Raw genomic sequence first — 25,326 nt, 5'->3', positions numbered from 1 at the left:
AGGAGGAAAAAATACATTTCAGGCTTTTATGGGAGGAGCTGCAAAGTCATGAAATAAACTGCATATTTTTGCAATCTACTGTCCCAGGATTCTGAGAGAAGGCTGACTGATTTATAGAGCACCGTGGTCCATTGGTAACAAGTGACATACAGAGTCTCATCTTGATGAATTAATGGGTAGAATCTGGAGTTTAGAGTAAGAAGACTCTGCTGAGACCAGATGATTGACCTTGAAGTTACTTAACCTCCCAGAGCTTCTATATTCTCATAGTTAAGGGGGGATAATGATACTATTTAACTCCCATGATTACTAGGAAGATAAATTGTGCTAACTAATGAGAAAGCAGTTGAAATCTGTTAAACATCAAGTCAAATATTAGCATAAGCAGTGAAGGGTGAGAGTTAAGAGCACTGACCTTGGAGTCAAACTGTCTAGGTTGGAATGCTATGTCAATTGCTGATTGACTTCTTACCATTAGGCAAGTCCTTTCTTTTTTTAATTTTTATTACAGCATAGTTGATCTACAATGTTGTGTTGGTTTTAAGTATACAGCAAAGTGAATCAGTTAAACGTATACATATATCCACTCTTTTAAGATTCTTTTCCCATATAGGTCATTACAGAGTACTGAATAGAGTTCTGTGCTATACAGTAGGTCCTTATTAGCTATCTATTTTGTATATAGTAGTGTGTATATGTCAATCCCAACTTTCCAACTTATCCCTCCCCCCGAATTACCCCTGGTAACCATCAATTTGTTTTTTTACATCTGTAACTCTATCCGTTTTGTAGGTAAGTTCATTTGTACCCTTTTTCTTTATTCCACATGTAAGCAACATCTATGATATGTCTTTGACTTCACTCAGGATGACAATCTTTAGGGCCATCCATGGTGCTGCAAATGACATTATTTTATTATTCTATGGATGAGTAATATTCCATTAGGTGAGTTACTATACTCTCTGGGACTTAGTTTACTCATCTTTAAGTGATAAGTATTATAATTTTTACTGTTAGAATAGTCAGTGAGGCACTCTGCTAGAATTTGAGGACAAAGAATGTTAATACTTGGTGTAAAACTTGACATCTCCCTCTTGTTAACAAAGAACATTATGCAGACTTTAGGCAGGTCACTATTTTTTCATGTATTAAATAGGAAAGCCTCAACCTTGCTACTTGCAGATATATAGTAAGAAGTAATTAACACATGGTAGTTATCGATGCTGAGTGATGAAAATATGCTCCTTTAGATAAATCTAGGTCTGAGGAAGAGTGTTCAAAGGAACATAGCCTACTCCATGCTTGCTGGGAAGTGGGTTGCTGTCAGTTTAAGAGGCTCACAAGTTCTAAAAGCCCTCAGTGATGATGGTAGAGCTCTGGTCTGGAGTACCCTCATGATTTCAGTAAAGGTAGTCAAAGGAAAGAGTCAGGCTTTAACGTCTCATGGAGCTGGATTCAACCTCTAAATATTACTTAGCTTTATGTGACTTCTGTAAGATGCTAAAAAACTCCCAGATCTTTAATTTCCTCATTTGAAAAATGAGTTCTGGGACCCTGGGTGTTTATTCAGGGTTTCTACACTTCCCACCTTTCCTAATACTAATATCTTAGCTTCTACAGTAGTTCCTATGCTTGACAACTTGATAGGCTTTCAACTGGCAGTCTGAACTCCTTGAAAAAAAATATGCCACTAAGATCTACTGAATATCTCTCTCTCTCTCAGCCAAATGACATAGCTCTGTGGCCCTTCTGACACATCTTTTTGGTGTGGTTCATAAGCGAGAAGATTGGTGCTAATGCTGATATAACTGAAGCCCCATGGAAATATTAATTACCGAACTCCATTAGATCTCCACCCAACCTGAGCTACTTTCTAGTAAGTGAGTCTCCAGAGCCATTTTCTGTTAATTTATGACTTAATCAAATGTTCCTTCTCCTTTAACCCTTATCATCTCCAATCCCATTCCAAACCTACTGCTCATGGCTCCTATGACAGAGGCTTACAACACAACTTCCCTAACAAGTAATCAGTTCTAATGAGGTGGATGAAACTGGAGCCTATTATACAGAGTGAAGTAAGCCAGAAAGAAAAACACCAATACAGTATACTAACGCATATATATGGAATTTAGAAAGATGGTAACAATAACCCTGTGTACGAGGCAGCAAAAGAGACACTGATGTATAGAACAGTCTTATGGACTCTGTGGGAGAGGGAGAGGGTGGGAAGATTTGGGAGAATGGCATTGAAACATGTAAAATATCATGTATGAAACGAGTTGCTGGTCAGGTTCGAGGCACGATACTGGATGCTTGGGGCTGGTGCACTGGGACGACCCAGAGGGATGGTATGGGGAGGGAGGAGGGAGGAGGGTTCGGGATGGGGAACACATGTATACCTGTGGCGGATTCATTTTGATATTTGGCAAAACTAATACAATTATGTAAAGTTTAAAAATAAAATAAAATTAAAAAAAAAAAAGAAAGTCACGAGAGACATGGGATAGATCTAAGGTCCTGCAGCAGCCCATGATATGCCTACTAACATTTCCTTACATCACTATTTGAGTACACTGACCCAGACTTGAGGGAGAACTAGGCTGGTGATGGATATTCCTCAAAAACTTCCATCCCCCTCTAGTTTGTCTCCTACAGCATAAAATTATCTGGCTTCAGAGTTCTGGTTTTGTTATTTTCTGCTTGTGTGCAGGGACTCAAAAAAAAAAAAAAAAAGATTCAGAATCAGATTTAGTCATATTTGGAAAAGTTAGATAAGTATGATGATAGTACACAATTATTTACCTTTATTCACAGGGCTTTGATTCTGATAAATGTAAAGTTTTATGAATATTAAAGACACAACTGAAGTTCTAATGGGTTAGATTATGCAGCAAACTCTGTAAGTGCAGTGTTAAGAGGAAGCAATAAATCTAGGCTTAATTGTCATTATCTCTTTAGAAGAACTTTCAAGTTGAACCTCTTTGCCCAGGCTCTTGATTCCGTGCTCTTAACTGTCCACGTTTTGCTTTTCTCAATAATTATATTAAATTAGATAAATTAGAGTCTAACAAAAACTAATTTTGCATAATATCTCAGTCCATTTGTGTCTCTAAAAACCTCTAAGCTATTTCTCCAGGCAGTAGGGTAGCTAATTATTTACCCTCCCAGCAGCCTTCAAGGCACTTCCGATCCTATGTTTGGAACACAGAATGATCCCATTCAATTAGGAGAAAAAATACCCACAGCTTTCCTAAGATAACATGAAAATTCCATCTGTCCAAGGGGACTAAGTAATTTACTCTCTGCAGATTCCTCTGGATCCGGAAATAATGCACAGTGATGCATAGACACGTGGTCGTTATGCCCCAGATTTCCTCATTTAGGAAATCAATTCTTAGACATTGGGGATATGCAAATTCAATTAGTCCTGAACTGCAGAATGGTAACCATGCACTGAAATCTATATTAGCATAACCAGGTGGAGCAGGCTGTTTCTCCCCCAGGGGTCTCTGCCACCTGTTGAATTAATTTGATCTCATCCCTCGACATCCATCAGGTTCCACATATGACAGGAGCAGACAGATTTCACCTATTGTCAGAGGAAACTGCAAAGTTACAAGAGAGAGTCACATCTCAGCAGAATACTACAGAGAAGAGGCAAAAATTGGAACAAATGCTTAGCCAACCAGTCACCAGATATCCTTGAACAATGCACCTTGGCAAACAAGGATCATTGAAATCTAATTAAGAAGTTTCCCATCTGGCCCGCTGGAGAGCTGCACAGCGACCCTAGAGCAGTGCTTAACTGGCATGGTGCTTGCTAGGCAAGCGTTGGGGAACACATTCTTTTCTCATTTTTTTTTTTAATACTTCTGAACCACCGGGATATTCTGTTGTCTTGATTCTAGAAGAGCAGAAATAAATTTCATTCTCAATCTGATTGTAATTGACAGGCAGAGGAAAACATCTTGTCTTATAATCATCACTCTCTCACTGATTCAAAATCTTCCAAAGACTTGGGACACTTGTAACGTATGTACAGACATACAGATGGACAGATAGATGACAGATAGAAGGAGAGACAGTTGATAGATAGATCACATAACATTTCCTGTCCCAAAGAGTTATCATATGATTATACTTGGCAGTAACTGTCTTGACCCATTTTGGTGAAAAAATTTAGTTACCTAATATCCACTTTCAAACACAGTATTTTCTCTTTGTTTCCCCAACAAAACAAGTTCCTCTCTCATCAGCCTTTCCCCTAGCTCCCCTGCTGTAAGGAGCCTACCTCTGACCAATGATGAACCCCATACAAATAGCTTCTTCTGAATTCAAAGTGCAGACTGATACTAAGAAAAGCAGGGCCACACATCCTCAGTGGATGGAGAAGCCCCATGAGCTCACATTTGTTATTTAATACTGAACTCAGCCACACCCTCCTTTAGAAATCTGCTATAATAGCCTGTGGAAGTTTCCACCCATAGTATTGTATTGTTATGTCCAGTTATGTTACAGGGCTACTCACTAAACTGTAAGCTTCTTGAAGTGAGTTATAAGCTTCTGATTGATCTTTGTATCTCACAAGTGTAGCACATATAAACAGAATTAATTCTGTAATAAATTAAGGAAACTGAGTTTACAGATGGTAAGAATAATAAACTATATAATTCATGACAATATATTACTCATTCTAGCTTGTTTCCATATAAATGACACTATATTATACCACTACAGTATCTTCTAGAGGTATAAACAAGTATAACTTTAATATGATCAACATTTGAAATGTTGGAAGACTATGAGAACTTCATTTAGACTGATTTCAGAGAAGAAATAAGTCTTCTGGCCTCTTATAACCTGCCCTAGGTTTCTCTAGCTGATAATCACAGTCATGTCTCCATTCCAGTATCAAACAATTATTTTGCTTTTTTTTACCCCAATCCACCCAGGCACTGATTCCCTTTTCTCCTTTCAGTGCAGCTATAGCCTGCATGTCCCACTCGTGTTTTTGTCCACTCTGATATTTTTATTTTCCACCAAAGCCTCTAGTCTGTGCAGTAGTCTTCATATATTCCTTCAGGTACCTTCATTTCTGAAAAATCCATTCATTACACAATCGCTCAAAGCTTTGTGTGATGGAGATGGTTCTTTTTCAAATATATGAATGACTTTTTTTTTCTTTTAAATGTTTGTGTACATTGTCTTTTCCCTAAGCAAGAGGCAGACTGCAAGAGGTAGAGATAAAAACATACAGTTAAAAAAAATAATCTTGGTTATCTAAAACAGACATGAGAGTTGCCTGCAAAAGAGTAGCTGAGAACTAGGTTTTATGGCAAGAAAGAAGGAATTTCTGTTTCTCTCTTGCAAACATATCTATAGAGTGTCTTGGTGGATAAGATCATAGTGTTTACTCTATGCCTGGGGTAGGGAGGATAAGGGTGTGTGGTGGAGGAAACCTGGCCTTTCTAGCTTGAAAAATTATTTGGTGGATTGAGTAGGATGCAGGTGGAAAGGAATGTATCATAGATTTTGATATAAAGTATAGATTTTTCAACAAAAGAAAAGAGACTATCTTCTCAATCCTGGGGTAGGCAAAGATTTCTAAGATAGAATTCATAAGGCACTAAGTGAAACAGAGAAATTGAGAAACTGATGAAGTAGTCATGCAGAAAGGACATCTGTTAGGTCTCCGAGCCTCCCTTAACTTCCATGTGGTTTGGGAGCCTCAGAATTTCCTGTGTGACCCCTGACAGAGTGGACAGTATTGTGGCAGCAAGTCACCCCCTCTGTGATTAGGGTGAGCTGATCAGACAACAGAGGTGAGCCTGGAGCTAAGTGGAGGATACAGTCAAGATCCTAGGACTCTGCAACCCTTGAGATTGCTGCGGTGATGAGCTCATTAGAGGAATCCTTGACTGAGCTGAGTTACATCACTCAAAGGCTTCAGTGACAAATACCAAGAGAACACCCAGGGATGGAACCAGCCCTGCTTTATAAGCCACAGGTCCAGTGAGCAGCCTACACTATGTCTCCAAGGCACAAGTCAGGAGGAAAAGGCAACATCATGTGGTTCTAATGTCACCTGGACCATGTATCCCACATCCATGTAAACAGCATATTAAAGGAGTGTACAAAAAGGGTGTGGAATTCATACAATTAAAAAAAATAAATCCTGAGTCATCTAACCAGGGTCTAAGATACACATAGAGATCAATTTAAATTGTGGGATTGGAGTAGGATTACTGAGTGAATGAAATGTTGTTTTTGTCCCTTTGAATCCTCAAGCAAAGTTAAAGTTTAAAACCAAGAACCCTAGGGACTTCTCTGGTGGTCCAATGGCTAAGATTCCCTGCTCTCAATGTAAGGGGCCTGGGTTCAACCCCTGGTTAGGGAACTAGATCCCACATGCTGCGACTAAGAGTCTGCATGACGCACCTAAGAGATTCCCCATGCCTCGATAAAGACCAAAGATCCCAGGTGCCACAACTAAGACCCGACACAGCCAAATAAATAAGCAACGAGTAAAATAAATATTCAGTTCGGTTCAGTTCAGTCACTCAGTTGTATCTGACTCTTTGCGACTCCATGGACTGCAGCACACCAGGCTTCCCTGTCCATCGCAAACCCCTGGAGCTTGCTCAAACTCATGTCCATCGAGTCGGTGATGCCATCCAACCACCTCACCCTCTGTCGTCCCCTTCTCCTCCTGCCTTCAATCTTTCCCAGCATCAGGGTCTTTTCCAATGAGTCAGCTCTTCACATCAGGTGGCCAAACCATTGGAGCTTCAGCTTCAGCATCAGTCCTTCCAATGAATATCCAAGACTGATTTCCTGTAGGATTGACTGGTTTGATCTCCTTGAAGTCCAAGGAACTCTCAAGAGTCTTCTCCAATACCACAGTTCAAAAGCATCAATTCTTCAGTGCTCAACTTATATTAAAAAATAAATAAAATCAAGAACTCTAGGACTGGGGGGAGGGAAGGGAGGCTCAAGGCTCAATTATTATATGTATAATTATGGCTGATTCACATTGTTGTATGGCAGAAGCCAACACACCATTGAAAAGCAATTTTCCTCCAATTAAAAAATCAATTATTAAAAAAACAACTCTAGGATCGGTTTGCTTGAGTCCAAGCCACTGATCTACGGTTCATTAACAGCATTACCTATGTAAGTTATACCACTTTTCCAAACTACAGTTACCATCTAATCCAGAGAGGTTATATTAATATTTATAACATAAAGTTCTGCAGTAACACAGTTCCTGGCATACACTAAGTGCTTGGTGAATGACCATCGGTAATATTCCCTGATGATAAAATAAGCAAACCATGGAGAGAAATTAAAATCAGATTGGAAGGTATGGAAGGTGTCTCAAAGAAGGTGGCATAAGGGAAATACTGAAAACTATGTGGAAGTGGATGACAGGAAGAGGCTGTATGGGAAACTGAAAGAGTTCACTCAGGATGGAGGAATGTGTACCCAAGTACTGCTGGGAGACGACAGCAGATGATAGAAAGCTTTATGTACTAGAAGATTCTGACTGTACATTAAGATGATTTGGAAGGACAACTGACCAGTATGTAGATCAATGTTTTTTCAAAGTGGTAGCTCTGAACCTGGACCGATGTAGCAGATCCTGATTGACATATTCTTGAATAAAATAGAATAAAAGGAAAGGAATAGACTATATTGTTTCTGCATATAAATTAAAAGTATGTGTGTGTACCAGTTGGTGGTTCATTGACATGTAAAATGTATCTATTAATATAGATCAATCATAGTGACTGGAAAAGAGAATGGACTGGAGAGAGACAGTGCTTACCATATCAGAATCTGAAAAAGTGGTTAGATCTTGGGCTTTTTAATCAAATAAGAGGAAATGTTTTACTTTGGTTTCTTTTGCAGTCCAGCACCAGCTTTAAAGTGGTGAAATTTGCAATTCTACCCTGAATCGATCAATATGCCTAGGAAATGAAACTTTATCCATACATGAACGTGCTTTTCCCCTTTGATGCGTGTGAAAGCACTGTGTTCCACACCTAAAATATTGAGACAATATGACCTAGGAAGGCTGAACCTTGGATCCTAGACTTGTTCCCTCCTGCCAGCTGTATGAGTTGGGCACCCTCTCTGGACTTCAGGGAGAATACTAAACAGTGTGATCTAACAGGTCCCTTCCAACTCTCAACAGGTGCTTCTACTAGGCCCGTTCGTTCATGAATGCAAATACGCTGTGTGAGAATTCAGATTAGAACTTGGGGTATTTGTGTTGCTAACCCCTGGCATCATCAAGTTAGGCAGCCATTCCTGTCCAGCATGCAGACAAATATAAATGTTTTGATAAAGTGTCCCAACATGGGTTCTCAGTGGAGTGGCTGACTCTTCTGATCTCTGATTGAAACACTATCTGAATGTAATAATGTATGTTATTATGTCTCTAACACCTCATCAGATGGACTCTCTTTATAGAGAATGGGACAGTTCATCATCCCATTCACAGTATATAAGACAATGATATATTTATAGTAGAAGCATACAATTAGCAGTCAAATAAAACAGTAGCCTTTACTTCTAAACCTCCAGGCAACAGGGGAGCTGAATTTTGAAGACTCTGGAAGGGATTCAAGAATAACCAAGGCATCTAGAGGGCTTCCTAGGTAGCACTAGTAGTAAAGAATCAACCTGCCAATGCAGGAGACACAAGAGACACAGGTTCTATCCCCAGGCTGGGAAGATCCCCAGAGCAGGAAAAGGCAACCCACTCCAGTTTTCTTAACTTGGGAAATCCCATGGATAGAGGAGCTTGGTGGGCCGCAGAGTTGGACATGACTGAGCATGCGCACGCCACACACACACACACACACACACAAGGCATCTAAGAATTGAGGGAGTCAAAATGCCAGGTTGATAAAAACCTAAAATTCTTTTCAGCACTTCCCCTAGAAATGTCCTTCAGTGATTTCTACTTGGTGACAGAATATGATTCTAAGACATCCAGAAGATAGTTGCAGCTAAATGTAACTGTATGTACAGTTTTCAATAGTCTCAAAACAATGAGAATGTTATTAGAAAATAGAGTTCAAGGCCTGGTAAAGAGGACCAGTCTTTCTGTACACCCAAAATTTTAGCCCAAGTATTTAATGTTCTATGCCACCAGAGCAAAACAAACTGAAAAGGGGCCAGCACTTACCAAGAATTAAGCCTTAGATTAGTTCTTATAAAAACCTCTTAGCAGACTATTAATGCAAGAGAAGGAACTTCGTTAACATGATAGAAGTTATATACCAAAAAAACAACAACAAAAAGCCCACACATATAGCAAACATGCTTAATGGTAAAATATCTAGAGATTTCTTTCTGATCCAGAATGAAACAAAAATGCCCCCTCCAACTATTCCTATTCAATATTGTACTGAAGGTCCTAGCCAATACTAAAGGCAAAACACACACACACATTGTATATACATATATATAATAATTACATATATATGTACACATATGTTTGGAAATGAATTGAAAAGGAAGAAATAAAACTTTCACTTCCACCAACATGGTTATATGCATAGGACATATTTAAATATATATAGATAAATTTAGAAATATATAAGTGCATTTAGCAAGGTCATTGTTTTCAAAGTCAATATAAAATGTATGTTTTTATCTACCAGTAAGAGACAATAAGGAGAAGGCAATGGCACCCCACTCCAGTACTCTTGCCTGGAAAATCCCATGGACGGAGGAACGTGGTAGGCTGCAGTCCATGGGGTCACTAAGAGTCGGACCTGACTGAGTGACTTTACTTTCACTTTTCACTTTCATGCATTGGAGAAGGAAATGGCAACCCACTCCAGTGTTCTTGCCTGGAGAATCCCAGGGACGGGGGAGCCTGGTGGGCTGCCGTCTATGGGGTCACACAGAGTCAGACATGACTGAAGTGACTTAGCAGCAAGAGACAGTAAGAGAATAAAAATCTTAAATGAAGTAAGCCAAAGATAAATAAATATTGATTATATGTGGAATCTTAAAAAAAAAAAGATACAAATTATATTATTTAACAAATACAAGTGGACCCATAGACATAGAGAACAAATTTATGGTTACCAAAGGGAAACAGGGGGGAAGGGATAAATTATGTGTGTTTGTGTGTGTGCACACATGTGTGTAGACATAGCTGAATCACTATGCTATATGCCTGATACTAACACAAAATTGTAAATCCACTACAGTTCAATTGAAAGCAGTAAATATATAAAAAAATGAAAATCTTAAATTATTTTCAAAAACATCAAATACCTTAGGACTCAAGCTACCAAAATGCATGCAGTATCTCTACATAGAAAACAAAACACCTTTAGGATAAATCAAAAATCTTAAATAAAAGGAGAGCTATGCTATGTTCATAAACAAGAATATTTAAAAATGTAAAACTCACCAAATTAGCCAATAGAGGCAATGCAATCCCAATCAATATTCCAGCATATGGATGTGTTTGCATAAATTTACAAGTTGATTCTAAAATGTATATGGAAATGCGAAGGACCAAGAGCAGCCAAGACAATCTTGGAGTGGAGGAACAAATGGAGAACACTCACGCTACCAAGCATCATGTCTTATTATAAAGTTCTGCAGGGAAGTGAAATTCACCAACTCAAAATGTGTCTTTCTGGCATACTAACATATTTCAAGCTGGTTATTTTCTATGAAAGAGTAGACATGGGGAAAACTCTGAAAACCAAGTAGGTTATCCCTATTCTTTTGTAAGAAACGTTTACATTTATAAGGGAAATCCATTTGTAAGGTGGTCTCCCTCCAAGGGAAGAGGAGGAGGACCAGACCTCTAGAAACTCTCTCAAGTGGGAAGGTAATGATTAAATCTGCAAAACCACACCTTTATTTTCGGTCATCGACTCTGTGCTTTCCTGCTCACCTCCCATAACAGACTCTTCCCCACCCACAACATCGCAATATCCTCTTTTTTGGTGAGTTATTCAGTTCTCCTGGGCCTCTCCCATTGTGTGTGTGTGTGTGTGCACGCTCACACATGCAGATGTACTCAGAATACTGGAGCTGGTTGCCATTTCCTTCTCCAGGGGATCTTCCCAACCCAGGGATCAAACCTGCATCTCCTGCAATGGCAGGCAGATTTTTTACCACTGTGCCTCCCATGGTATACATGTTATTAAACTTCATTTGATTTTCTCCTGTTAATCTGTGTTATGTCAGTTTAGTTCCTAGACCAGCCAGAAGAAGGGCTGAGGAAAATTACTTCCTCTCCAACAGTTCCAATAATCAAGAATAAATACTGACACACATTGTAAATAAATATACTTCAGTTACAAATAAAAGGTTGAATGGCTTTGGCATATGGTTAAGCAACAAGGTGAAGAGAACAAAACTGCAGACCCAGGCCATATACATATGGTCTCTTGATTTATGTGAAATTGACTCTGCAATGCATTGAGAGAAATACACATATCAAAAAAGCATGCAGATCCAGATGATAATAATACCTGCGGGTCATTTAAAAAAAGGCAAAAGCTACAATTAAAAAATAGGGAAAAGTCTTAAGCAGACATTTCACAAATAAAAGAGTATCTAAATGTTCATGTAAAAGTGCTCACCCTCTTCAGCCATGTCAAAGAAAAACTGCACCAATGTGAGTGAAACAGGCAAGGAAGGTTTCATGCAAGATTGCTGTAACAGAGGCCAAGACAATTGCAATAGGGGAGAGAGACTGGACTCAACTCTGCTGAAACAAAAGGGAGAGGAGTTTATAAGTAGCTGGGGCCAGAGATGGAAAAGTGCTGGAGGACTTGAGGAGGGAGATTGGTCAAGGTGATGAGGCCACCTGCCTTTGTTTTTTCAATTATTATTAAATTTTATTAGAGTTGCTGTACAATGTTGTGTTGGTGTCTGCTGTCCAGCAAAGTGAATCAGTACTCATATACATATATCCACTCCTTTTTAGACTCTATCCCTGCATACATCATTACCAAGGGCTGAGTAGTGTTCCCTGTGCTATACAGTAGGTCCTTGCTGGTTACCGACTTCATATATCAATCTCAATCTCCCAATTTACCCCTCTTCCCCTTTCCCTGTTGGTAATAATGTTTGTTTTCTACATCTGTAACTAATTCTGTTTTGTAAATAGGTTCATTTGTATCATTTTTACAGATTCTACATATAAGCAGTACCATATGATATTTGCCTTTCTCTGTCTTATTTCATTCAGTTTGACAATCTTGAGGTCCATCCATGTCACTGCAGATTACATTATTTCATTTTTATGGTTGAGTAATATTCCACTGTATGTATCATATCTTCTTTATCCACTTCTCCACTGATGGACATTTAGGTTTCTTGCATGTCCTGGCTATTGTAAATAATGCTGCAGTGAACACTGGGGTTCATGTATCTTTTTAGATTACATTTTTCTCTGTATAAGAGATAAGCATTTGTTACTTATCCATTTAGGCTTGTACCTTCCCATGGATTCCAGGAAACAGGGACCCTATCTTCCTAATTACATTTCAAAGGTCATTGAGACATTCCTGGCTGTGAAACTGGAGGAGATTGGAAGAAGGTTTACATCTTAAAGGACCTAGAACATAGGGAAAGGGGTTATGGTCAAGAAGAAACCTCAGTAAAGTTTAGCCAAGCTGAAGGGAACTTGAAGGCCACCTTGATAAGTAATCTTTGGCTTATTTACTTTTTTTTTTAATTTACTTGTCTGGTTTTACCTCAAAGCTGCTGTTGAAGTTCTGAGGTTGGTGGTAGAAATCTGAGTGCCCACCACAGTATCTAGCTTAAGGCATGTATGTTGAATAAAACAAATGAATGATTGGATTATAATTGGGTTACTAGTAAGTTTTTACACACACGTTATTAGCAGAATTTAACTTGGGGGAATAAGGTAACATAAATATGTGTTAGTCAACTTCTTAAATATTCGTGAAATAATGTGCTCCACATAAAAGTTAATCAAAGAGTGGAAAATTGGAGGAAGATGATGATCTAGTTGGGACTGCCTCCTTCAAGCCATAGGATGCATTTTCATCTGGATTGTAAATACTAACTGGGGTATTGGAAAGGCACACGTAAAAAAGACAACCAGGAATTGACAGCTTGCCTTTAAAAGACAAATATTTAATCCCGTCCCTTCTCACCATCCCAAACCACACCGTTACTTCTAAGGTATAGAAGGAGTCACAGCCAGGAAGGTTAAAACAATATTATTTTAAAATTCACATTCATCTTGAACAGAGATTGTTTTATCTACATATTAGTAAGGAAACCATTAGTCAAAATGTTATTATTATTTACAAAGCGCATGTAACAAAGTTAAAGTTGTGGGATTTCAACCGTACTTTTCTGATGTGAGCCAATGTTCTTTCTCTAAAGATAGTAAAAGAAAAAAAAGGGGGCAGGGAATGGGGGGAATTTCAGTGTTGTTTTACTGGGAGCATCTGAAAGGAAAACTAGGAAGTGCTCTATTTCCACTGTAATGTTATAGCTTAAAATAAGCAAAGTGAGGAAATGCAATAAACTCCAAGCTCCAGAAGTTTTTTGCCTCTAATTTTAGAATGCCTACAATAAAACAACAGTAACAACAGAAGTGACAGTGATCATCACCTTCCCTGGTGGAGTGACGGCTCCCTGTTTGTAAAACAAGTTAAAGTGATGATTACTCAAGAACAGGACTTTTTTTATACACAAGTAGCCTGCCTGATTGTGATAAAAATGAGCCGACAGTCTTTGGCTGTTTTTCACTTAAAATCTGGGTCTAGATTGTCCTGAGTTAACAACAGTTAACTTTTAGGCCATGTGATTTTTTTTTTTTCCAATGTAGGAATAAGAATTATTAGACTCAGCAAGTTCATTTTTGGGCTATCACATACATACAGAAAAATGGACAAGTCCTAAGGATACATTTTCACAAATGGTAACCACTTATATCAATTATAAATACCAGTCAGATCAAGGAGAGAATATTGGAAAACACCCGAAGCCCTCCCTCAGGCTCACTCCCATCATGACTCATCATCTTCATTAAGTTCAGTTGAGTTCAATTGCTCAGCGGTGTCCAACTCTTTGTGACCCCATGGACTGCAGCATGCCAGGCTTCCCTCTCCATCACCAACTTCCACAGCTTGATCAAACTCATGTCCATTGAATCAGTGATGCCATCCAACTGTCTCATCCTCTGTCATCCCCTTCTCCTTCCACCTTCAATCTTTTCCAGCATCAGAGTCTTTTCAAATGAGTCGGTTCTTCGCATCAGGTGGCCAAAGTATTGGAGTTTCAGCTTCAGCATCAGTCCTTCCAATGAATATTCAGGACTGATTTCCTTTAGGATGCACTGGTTTGTTCTCCTTGAAGTCCAAGGGACTCTCAAGAGTCTTCTCCAACACCACAGTTCAAAAGCTTCAATTCTTCAGTGCTCATCTTTATGGTCCAACTCTTGCTCCATACAGGACTACTAGAAAAACCATAGCTTTGACTAGACAGACCTTTGTTGGTAATGTGTCTGCTTTTAAATATGCTTTATCTTCATTAAAGCAAACCACAATCCCAACTTCTATGCCTATATATTAGTTCTGACTGTTTATGAATTTCATATGGTTGCAACCGTATGGTATACACTCATCCATGATTTGCTCTGTTTCATTTGATATTATGTTTGTGTTCATTCACTTACATTACTGTATTATAGGACTATAACACCATCAGTTTTTCCATTTTCCTACTGGGGTTGTTTTTCAAGTAAACAACTACTATGAATAAACTCACTATGAACATATTCCACGATGTTCCGTGTACACACATACATGATGTGTTTCTTGAATATATACCTAGGGGCTGAATTGCTGGGTTTGGTACACATGAATATTCAGCTTTAGCAGATATATCCAAGCACCTTCCTGAAGTGCTACACTCTGACCAACAATTTAGGGACATTCCAGTTGTTTCACGTTCCCAACAAAACAACGTTTCCTGTACTTTACTTATTTAAAAATAAAAATGCTAACCCTTCTAGTGGCGTTGTAGTTAAATCTCACTATGGTTTTAGCTTTTCATTTTTCTGATGTCTGACCAAGTTGACTTTAACTTCATCTCAATTTGACTAGTCTTTATAGGTTTCTTCCTGACTACAGGGTCGTTCCCTCCATTTCCTGAGAGAATTTCTATTCCTTTGAGATGGAATTTCTTCTCGCAGCCTCTTCTCATTTTACAACCCCAAAACAAAATGTCTCTCTCAGGGACCTGGGAGCCATCCTGTTGAAATGTTAGCTTACGATTTTTTTCCCATTTTTTTAACTGTATTTTTTGTCTGTTTCATCATAGCTTGTAGGTCTTCTTATTATCACCTCGATTTGAATTCTTTGCCTGATAAGTGTATTTCCTCCACTGCATTGTGAAATGAAGGGAAGGCCTTTCTAGAATGAATTACAGCCATTTGCCTCTGGTCTTTTGGCATCTCTGATAGGACTGGGACATTAACAAACATCAAGGGACTTGGCGGCTTTGGCTCGAGTCTACAAGGGACCTGTGTTGAGTCTTCAATGTTCCTTAAAGGTAATTTCTATTCTCTCACTTTCTGCATTTCATGAGGTGATCCACATTTTCTCACTCTAGATTGTCATAAAGCCTCCAGTCAGCACCTGTGCACTCAACTCATGGTCATTGTCAATGCATTATCTTTTATTTGCTTGTGCAAGAGCCTTAAAAGAAGGACTCAAGGTCAAAGCTCTATCTGCTGGAGGAATTATTTGTTTATTTTAGGAAAAATATTTGTTCTTCATCTGAGTCACAGTGCCCGAGAGAAATTAAAACTTTTATTTACTTTAGTGCATGGAGCCAGATTCAATTAAGATTCCTTTTATACGTGCTATTAATTAAGAACTAAGGTCTTTTACCTAAAAGCTGATTTTAAAAAATGAGTAAAACACAGAAATAGTCATTACATGAAAAAGAGATAAATTGTCCTTTAACATATGAAAATTTGTGCAACTTATAATTAAAAGGAACGCAAATTAAAACTAAACTGAGACATCATTTTCACCTACCAAATTGGCAAAAATTCAAAAGATTGACTAGCACAACTCACTCTGTTGATGAGTCTCTGATGAGAAAGGCATATTCACAGATTGCTGATGCAGTAAGAAATGGGAAAAAACCCATGGGGGTGAGAATTGGCAATGTTTGCCCAAAGTGCATATTCATTACTTAGTCTTTGAGCTATCCCACTTCTGGAAATGTACCTTCAAGTTTCACCTCCGCAGTGAGAAATAATACAGGCATACCTGTGTTATCACACTTTGCTTTAATATACCATGCACATATTGCATTTTTTTACAAAGGAAGATTTGTGGCAACCCTGTGTCCAGCAAGTCTATTTGCACCATTTTCTAACAGCATTTTTTTTTTATGTGGTGTCTCTGTGTCACATTTTGGTAATTCTTGCAATATTTCAAGCTTTTTCATTATTTCTATGTTGGTTATGGTGATCTGTGATCAGTGATTTTTGATGATACTATTATAATTGTTTGAGGGCTAGGTGAACCACGCCTATGTAAAACAGTGAACTTACTCTAGGATTTGTATGTGTTCCAGCTGCTCTACGGACCAAGCCATTCCTCCATCTCACTCCTTCCCCTATAGCTGTTCAAAATATGACTGCTTATTGACAATGTATTGTCAATTGCTTATTGACAAGACTTCTGATGGAGATGTACAAAGAGATTGCTAATATAATATCCATTCTGCAGCCCATGAATCAAGGAGTCATTTTGACATTCAAGAGTTGTTACTTAAGAAATACATTTCATGAAGCTACAGCTGCCATAGATAGTGATTCCTCTAAAGGGTCTGAGCAAAGTCAACTACAAACCTTCTGGAAAGCATTCATCATTCTAGACGGCGTTAAGAACACCTGTAATTCACAGGCAAAGGTCAAAATATCATCATTAACAGGAGTTTAGGAGAACCCTCATAGATGACTTTGAGAGGTTTCAAGACTTCAGTGGGGGAAGTAACTGCAGATGTGGTGGAAATAGCAAGATAACTAGAATTAGAAGTGGAGCCTGAAGATGTGACTGAATTGTTGCAATCTCAAGATAAAACTTGAACAGATGAGGAGTGGCTTCTTATGCATGAACAAATGCAAGTGATTTCTTGAAATGTAAATTCAAGATGGTGAGGCTGCTGTGAAGCTTGTTGAAATGACAACAGAGGATTAGAATATTATGTAAACTTAGTTGATAAAGCTGAGCTAGGGTTTGAGAAAGTTGACTCCAATTTGAAAGAAGTTCTACTGTGAGTAAAATGTTATCAAATAGCATTGAATGCTCTAGAGAAATTATTCATGAAAGGAAGAGTCAATCAATGGAGCAAACTTTATTGCTGTCCTATTTTAAGAATAAGACAGCCACCCGAAACTTCAGCAACCACTACCCTGCTCAGTCAGCAGCCACCCACATTCAAGCAAGACCCTCCACCAGCAAAAAGATAACGACTCACTGAAGGCTCAGATGATGGGTAGCATTTTTTAGCAATAAGGCATTTTTTTTAATGAAGATAAATACATTTTTTAGACATAATGTTATTTCACATTAATAGACTGAAGTACAGCATGAAAAACTGGGAAACCAAAAGAATCTGTGGGACTCACTTTGTTGACGTAGCAAATATAAACAAAAACAAAGGAACCTGGCATATGCCACATTGATCAAATAACTACAGGGGAAAAGGAATTAATTAAATAACTTGAACTCAGTACCCAGTCTACAGTATTGATGTATTTTTGAAATCGCTTGGTATGTATTACAGGAAAGAACAAATGAGTAAATATATAATTTTTGTTGGAAAACTGGTTTTCTTTGCAAAAAGGGAGTTAAAAATGCATAATGAGGGAAAGTCATGAAAAACTTACGGTGCTGAAATTGAATTGGTGGTAATAGTATGCTCAATATTACTTTCAAAATATATTTCCTTAGCTCTATATGCTGAGAAACATTGATTGGAAAACATTTTATTTTTTTATATAAAGAGACACTTAATGAATTCTTGAGGCTTCAAGGGCAATATACAATATCTGTTGCACACTCTTCTTTTTTAAAAAATATTTCTTTGTATGTTTGCTTGTTTTTGTTACATTTTGCTTTGCTTTTGCAACCCTTTAAGAATGTTAAAATCATTCTTAGCTCACAGGCTGCACAAAAATAGGCCATAGGCAGGATATAGCTTACAAGCTATAGTTCTCTGAATCAGGGCCAAAAAACAAGAATACCACAGTGGCAATGAGCATACCATAAGCAGTCAGATATTGATTCCAAAAAATGGTTCCCATGTAAAGAGATCCACGACCCTGTGGAGCAGCCAGAGGTTCCAGGTTTAGAACCAGGAAACGGCAAGGTAATCCTGGGACAGCTTGTGCTAGATAGCAAGGAAAAATAGCCAGGACATAGGAAACAAGAGACAGTGCTTCCAGGACTTACCAGGTGGTCCAATGGATAAGAATCCACCTGCCAATGTGGGGACACAGGTTCGATCCCTGGCCTGGAAAAATTCCACATGCCATCAAGAAATTAAAAGCCTGTGAGCTGCAACAACTGAGCCCCCGTGCTTCAACCACTGAAGCCTAAGTGCCCGAGAGCCTGTGCTCTGCAACAAGAAAGGCCACTGCACTGAGAAGCCCATGAACCACAGTGGAGAGTACCTTCTGCTCACTGCAACTAGAGAAAGCCCTCATGGAGCAAAACAAAAACAACAAAAACCCAGTGCAACCAAAAACAAATAAATAAATTTTAAAAAGAGAGACAATGCTTCCACTGGCAAAATTAGTATAACTTAAGCATGTGAATGAATTACAATATAAGCATCCATGAGAGGCACCAAAACAGTTATGACAGAAGAATAAAATCACCATTTTGTGGCTAGAACATGATGATTAATTCTGGTAGTGATCATCAACAGAAAACAAATGAGTAAAGGTTGTAGAGGAGTAAGACAGTCACATATCTCAAAATGATCACACACATATCTCATCAATTACAAAGGATATAAACTATGATGAAGTGAGCTGGGAAAACCCTCTTAAGTGAGTCATCCTCAATAATCCTAGAACCTGAAATCCCATTGCCTCCTGATGGGATGCAATGAGAAGTAACAACATCGTCTATGCGATATTCTTGCAAGAAACTTTTAACTTGAATCTAACCCTGAGGGGACAAAAAGAGAAAAGTCCAGACAGTGGGATGTTCTATAAATAACTGGCCTAAACATTTCAAGCAAGTTATGATCATGATAGCAACAACATGAAATATCCAGAGAACTGTCCTAGATTGAAGGAGGCTTCCCTGGTGGCTCAGATGGCAAAGAATCTGCCTGCAGTGCAGGAGTCCTGGGTTGGATCTCTGGGTCAGGAAGATCTGCTGGAAAAGGGAAAGACTACCCTCTCCAGTATTCCTGCCTGGAGAATTCTGGACAGAGGAGCCTGGTGGGCTACAGTCCATGGGGTTGCAGAGAGTCGGACACGACTGAGTGACTGACACACACAGACTAAGAAACATGCCAATTGAATGCAATGCCTGGATCTGATGTGAAGAGCAATAATAATTGCTATAAAGAACATTTTTTAAAATAATGAGAAAATCTGAATATGAGCCATACACTAGGTAATATTATCATATTGATAATTTCATGTTGAATTCCTTGGATATGTCTATGGCATTATGGTTATATAGGAGAGTGGCCTAGTTCTTAGGCCATGGTGAAGTATTGAGCAGTGACATGACATAATGTGTTAAACTTACATTCAAACAGTTCTGCAGGATGTATAAATACCAACACATAGTTAGAGAGAAAGAAAGGAAGCAAAAATGGTAAAGTGCTTACCTTTGGTACTCTAGGTAAAGGAAATCTGGAAATTATGCTTTTCTTTCAACTCTACTATAGCTTTGAAAATTTATAAATAAAAAATCAGCAGCAAAAAAAGTATGGCTTTTACTCAATTTACAAAATAATGTCAATTATGTGTTCAAGGGTATTTACAGATTTAGTAACAAATAAAAAAATTTAAAGGGATTTCCCTGCTGGTCCAGTGGTTAAGACTCCATGCTTCCGCTGCAGGGGGCACAGATTTGATCCCTGATCAGGGAACTAAGATCCCACATGCTGTACTGTATGGCCAATAAATCAATAAATAAAAAATTTTAAAAACCTACTGTACCTCAACAGAAAAGTAGTTGAATACATTACATGATATGCATGTGATAAGATATATAGCCATTAAAATATAAAGTAGATTCTGTATCTGCATGTATGTACAATCCCATATATATATGAAATATATATTTTTATATATATTTAAGGGGGGAAGGAAAGGTGCAGAAGAGTGTGAATAGCTGTTCATCCCTATTACAATAGACAATATCTAGTGGGATATACATGAACCCATTAACAGCAACTTTCCCTGGAGAGTGAGATCAGGGTCAGGGAAAGGATTTTTAATTTTCACATTACTCACTTCATCAGTATTATAAATTTGTTTACCATGAGCATATTATCACTTTTATAACAAAAAGAAGTAGCTACTCCTTCCCCTGAAATGAACAAGATCTTATTACTCTATATAAAATCTTTAAAATAGTGACCAAAACCTTCTCTCTTACTTGCTAGTGGTTTTGCTCTGTTGATGAATTAGGCAGTCTTTGGTCTCTGGCCACACTGGGAGTTCAGCCCACAGCTACAGAAACAGTTGGCATGTACTGCTATAAGTAAACACACATAATTTAGTGCTCATACGCGCTGCCTGGCTAAATTAAAGGCTGTGAACACATCTCATGTCTAGATTCTGAATGGTCCTAAAAATAAGAAGGGAAGTGGTCAGCTTCAGCCTCCCCAGGTATTGCAAAGCCCTTTAAACTGTAAATTATACCACACATGCACTGCTCTCATTTCCTTGGGGCTTTAGTGTGACCCTGAAGTCAAAGCAGTTATTATGGTCTCCCTTGTTTGGAAATGGAGAACATGAGTTCAGAGAGATTCAAGAATTATTCAAGACAGTGTTTGTTAAGATGATATCAACTTCCTCCACAATATTCTTGGCTCCCACTAATGGTTGGTAAGTATCATCAAGAGTATCAGAGATATTTTTACCATGGAAGCCAGAGCCCAAGAAATATGAGAGAGGTTTGGTCCTCAGCTTAACTTAAAGGGGAATATGTGTCTCCTTTCAAAGTGGCTTTTTCATTTTTTAGGTACTCATAATCACATCCTCAGATGAAGCAACTAACTTTCAACATTGTCCAGGAGCCTGTAATACATGTCAGGTACGTGTAGGGCAACTAACTTCCACTGCCACTTTCAAGACTTTATGCAGTTTACAAGAGAAGATAAGTAGTACAAAAAGTATAAACATCACAGATTTAATACCATCTTTTGTTCATTTGTGGGGTTTACCTGATAGCTCAGTTGGTAAAGAATCCACTTGCAATGGCAGGAGACCCCAGTTCAATTCCTAGGTCAGGAAGATCCGCTAGAGAAGGGATAGGATACCCGCTCCAGTAGACTTAAGCTTCCCTGTGGCTCAGGAAAAGCTGGTAAAGAATCTGCCTGCTAGTGGGAGACCTGAGTTCAATCCCTGGATTGGGATGATCCCCTGGAGAAGGGAAAGGCTACCCACTCCAATATTCTGGCCTGGAGAATTCCATGGACTGTATAGTCCATGGGGTTGCAAAGAGTCAGACATGACTGAGCAACTTTCACTTTACTTCACTTTGTTCATTTGTGGATACATTTCAGTGGGCCAGGGAAGTTTAGGCAAACAAAGTGAGGTAGTTGAGATAATTCATATAAAGAGTGCGGTTCAATAACATTAGTTCAACCAAAAGCAGCTAGGCGCCCCTGAGCAAGAACAGCTAGGGCTGTAATCAATATGTTACCTTTGACATTTGCAAACACCCTTTAGAACAAAACACTATTTTAAAACTTTTTAATGTCATTTTATGAAGTTGGCTTGCCCTTTAAATGTCTCTTCATTCCTCCTGAGAATTAAATCAGTTTCAGGGAGGGTCCCTTTTTGATTACTTGAACAGCAGTTGGGGGTAGAAAACAAGAAAAGGCTCTTCACCTGTCTGTAATAGCCTACTGTCTTTGTGATGCCAACCTTTCATCTCTTCTGCTTTCCTTCTCTCAATGATTCATGAGAGGCAGAGACGGCTTCTTTCTCTGATGGAAGTTTCTGCTTGAGAACCAATTGGAACTGCCGATCGATACCAATAAGGCTCTTCTGAATATGAGAGAAACATGGCCCTGCCAGTTTCTAGAACCCATGAGATGTTCATTATCTGGGTGCAAAGTGATACATCCCAAAATAGTCTGCAAAGGCAAGGATCCCTCTGGTGAACATGGGCAGGTGTTATACAAAACACTGCAGTGAAGTCAGGGGGACTGAACAGAAGCCATTAATGAGTGGAACAAAGGCTGGGCATGCCAGTTGTGGCCTGTGAGTAGGATATACATTGGCATTAATAGGCTTAGAGGTATCCAGATTAAATGTACCAGGCCCTACATAAGTGAGTACATGATGCTGATCACAGCCTGGAAGCCTGGAAGCTCACTGTCTCAGAAGAACTCAACACAGAGAAGATGCATATCCAGTCTCCTGAGGATGAAGCCAACAAGGGCAAGACAAAGTAGCTGAACTGCTTTAGCAAATTGAAATAGGGTACTTGGTATACATATGCAGGTTCAAAGTAAGACCCACAGCTCCCCGTTTTAAACATACAGCCAACACTAGGCCCTCCAGAATGGATTTCTCAGGACTCTCCAGATGAATAAAAAGCAAGATCTCTGTGCAAGAAAACTGAGACAGAAGCCAGATCTAAGCCAACCATCAGGATGGGATTTAATAACTTAAACCCAAACACCATGCTCTGCCCTGAGAATCTTAGATCAGGGTCTTCAGCAAATAATAAAGGATAAGGATATCCCTGGTGGTCCAGTGGCAAAGACACCACATTCCCAATGCAGGTGGCTGGGTTCAATGCCTGATTAGAGAACTAGGTCCCACATGCACAACTAAGAGTTTGCATGCCAAAACTAAGAACGCTGCCTGCCACAAGTAAGGATCCCACCTGTCACAACTAAGACCCAATGCAGCCAAAAAAATAAATATTTGAAAATAATAATAATAAAGAATGAAACTTTCAGGCTCTATCTGTTCTAGTTAGGTACATTAGGCTAACAGCTTCTCTATAAAGACACAGCCCTGTAGAAGTATAAGCATATGAGCAACAAATCAGCTACTGCTACATTAGACAGATCTATACTCAGGAACAACGTCTGGCGACCTTCAAGTGGGAGAGTCTGTCTTGGAGTAACTGTTTGTGTGTGCATGTGCCCTTCCCAGGTTAACACTACTGAAGACCAAACCTTAGTTGAAATCCAGTCTGGCACTCAGGATAACTTGTAACAATTACTGGACCGGGATACACTCTCATCTTCGTCATTTATTAAGGGTCATACTCATATTTATCAGTAACCTTGTCAGTTAATTAAGCTGCACTTGCCTCCCTCTGTTGGCTTAGATTTTGAACCAGAGAATTTTAAAAACCATTGGTTCTATACTCATTTTATATATAAGGAAATTGAAGCCAGTTCAAGGACAGAATGATTTGCCTAAATCTCCAGAGTCAATTCAACTAGGAGAAGGTGAAGTATTTCTGATTTCATAATTCCCTTCCAGTACCACAACGTTATCTCAGTCAATTGTCACAACTCAAGGTTCTTGAATTTCAACTACCAGTGAGGCCAGACATATTAAGCGTGTTTCCTTTAAATAGAGATTTCATTTTAAAGAAGTGGCAAGGATAGGAAGCAAGCTATCCACTACTATCAAACCACTGATATGAGAGATCTTGTTTTGTTTTTCCTATAATTTCTCCTCTTTGAGTTCCCTTTGATTCCCTGTGGTTTCTTTCCACATATGACCCCCTTTCCATATGAAGTTTGCCTCAACTGCACTCAGAGCTGAGTGAAATGATGAAACAGAAGGGTACAACGTACAGAATAAGAAATGAGCTCAAGTCTAGATTCTGAGGCTCTATGTCTGCGGCATCATCTAAATGATAGAAATTATTCCGAATGATGGATCCAACATATAAATACATGTGTACCCACTACCTGATCTATTTAAATAGGATGCACATACATACTCATGCCGGAAACAAGAAGGGGAGCCATCAATGGACCAGAAAATTGGAGAAATGTCTAGAAGACAGAAAACAAATACAAGATATCGACAGGATAAATGAAACAGAAAATCACAACTTAAAGTATCATCACAGCTTTGGGAGCAAGAGATCTATTTCAAAATGGAGTCTCAGAGAAGCTTCAAACATTATCAACTTATGCTGAGGAGGGCTTATGCCCTGGGCTACTCAGCATGGTAAATAATTAGGTGCTTGGTCAGAAAAACAATTGTCTTCCTGTCCCTCCTCCTCTCCATGTTTAAGGAGCACGTATAGCAAACAGTAATTTAGAATGTCAGGGTGGATTTCTCTCTAAAAAAGAAGGCAATGTGCGTGGATCCTGGAGCCTGAAAGAAGCAGGGTGAGACTGAGATAACTCTGGACTTACACTTCAAACAATGAAGAGAAAACTACATAAATGAATAAATAAATAACTCCTCCTAAAGGCAAAAGCACGGACATGCCCACTAGTTCAGTTCAGTTTAGTCAATCAGTTGTCAGACTCTTTGCAACCCCATGGACTGCAGCATGCTAGGCTTCCCTGTCCATCACCAACACCCACAGCTTGATCAAACTCACGTCCATCAAGTCGGTGATACCATCCAACCATCTCATGCTCTGTCATCCCCTTCTCCTCCTGCCTTCAATCTTTCCCAGCATCAGGGTCTTTTCTTCACATCAGGCAGCCAAAGTATTGGAGCTTCAGCTTCGGCATCAGTCATTTCAATGAATATTCAGGACTGATTTCCTTTAGGATGGACTGGTTTGATCTCGTTGTGGTCCAAGAGCCTTTCAAAAGTCTTCTCCAACACCACAGTTCAAAAGCATCAATTCTTTGGCACTCTGCTTTCTTTATAGTCCAACTCTCACATCCATACACGACTACAGGAAAAACCATACCTTTGACTAGATGGACCTTTGTCGGTAATGTAATGTATCTGCTTTTAATATGCTGTCTAGGTTGGTCATAGCTTTTCTTCTAAGGAGCAAGCATCTTTTAATTTCATGGCTGCAGTCACCATCTACAGTGATTTTGGGCCCCAGTGAAATCTCTCACTGTTTCCAT

At 38.9% G+C, this 25,326-nt stretch overlaps 1 long non-coding RNA gene across 2 annotated transcripts in view; it reads right to left on the bottom strand.

Moving 5' to 3' along the window:
• Positions 1-25,326, bottom strand: part of LOC123330980 — a 136,937-nt gene that overhangs the window by 35,519 nt on the left and 76,092 nt on the right. The gene's annotated exons all lie outside the window — the stretch shown is intronic.

Source organism: Bubalus bubalis, chromosome 21 (assembly GCF_019923935.1).
Source record: "Bubalus bubalis isolate 160015118507 breed Murrah chromosome 21, NDDB_SH_1, whole genome shotgun sequence".
NCBI lineage: Eukaryota > Metazoa > Chordata > Mammalia > Artiodactyla > Bovidae > Bubalus > Bubalus bubalis.
This window is presented reverse-complemented; position numbering and strand designations above follow the sequence as displayed.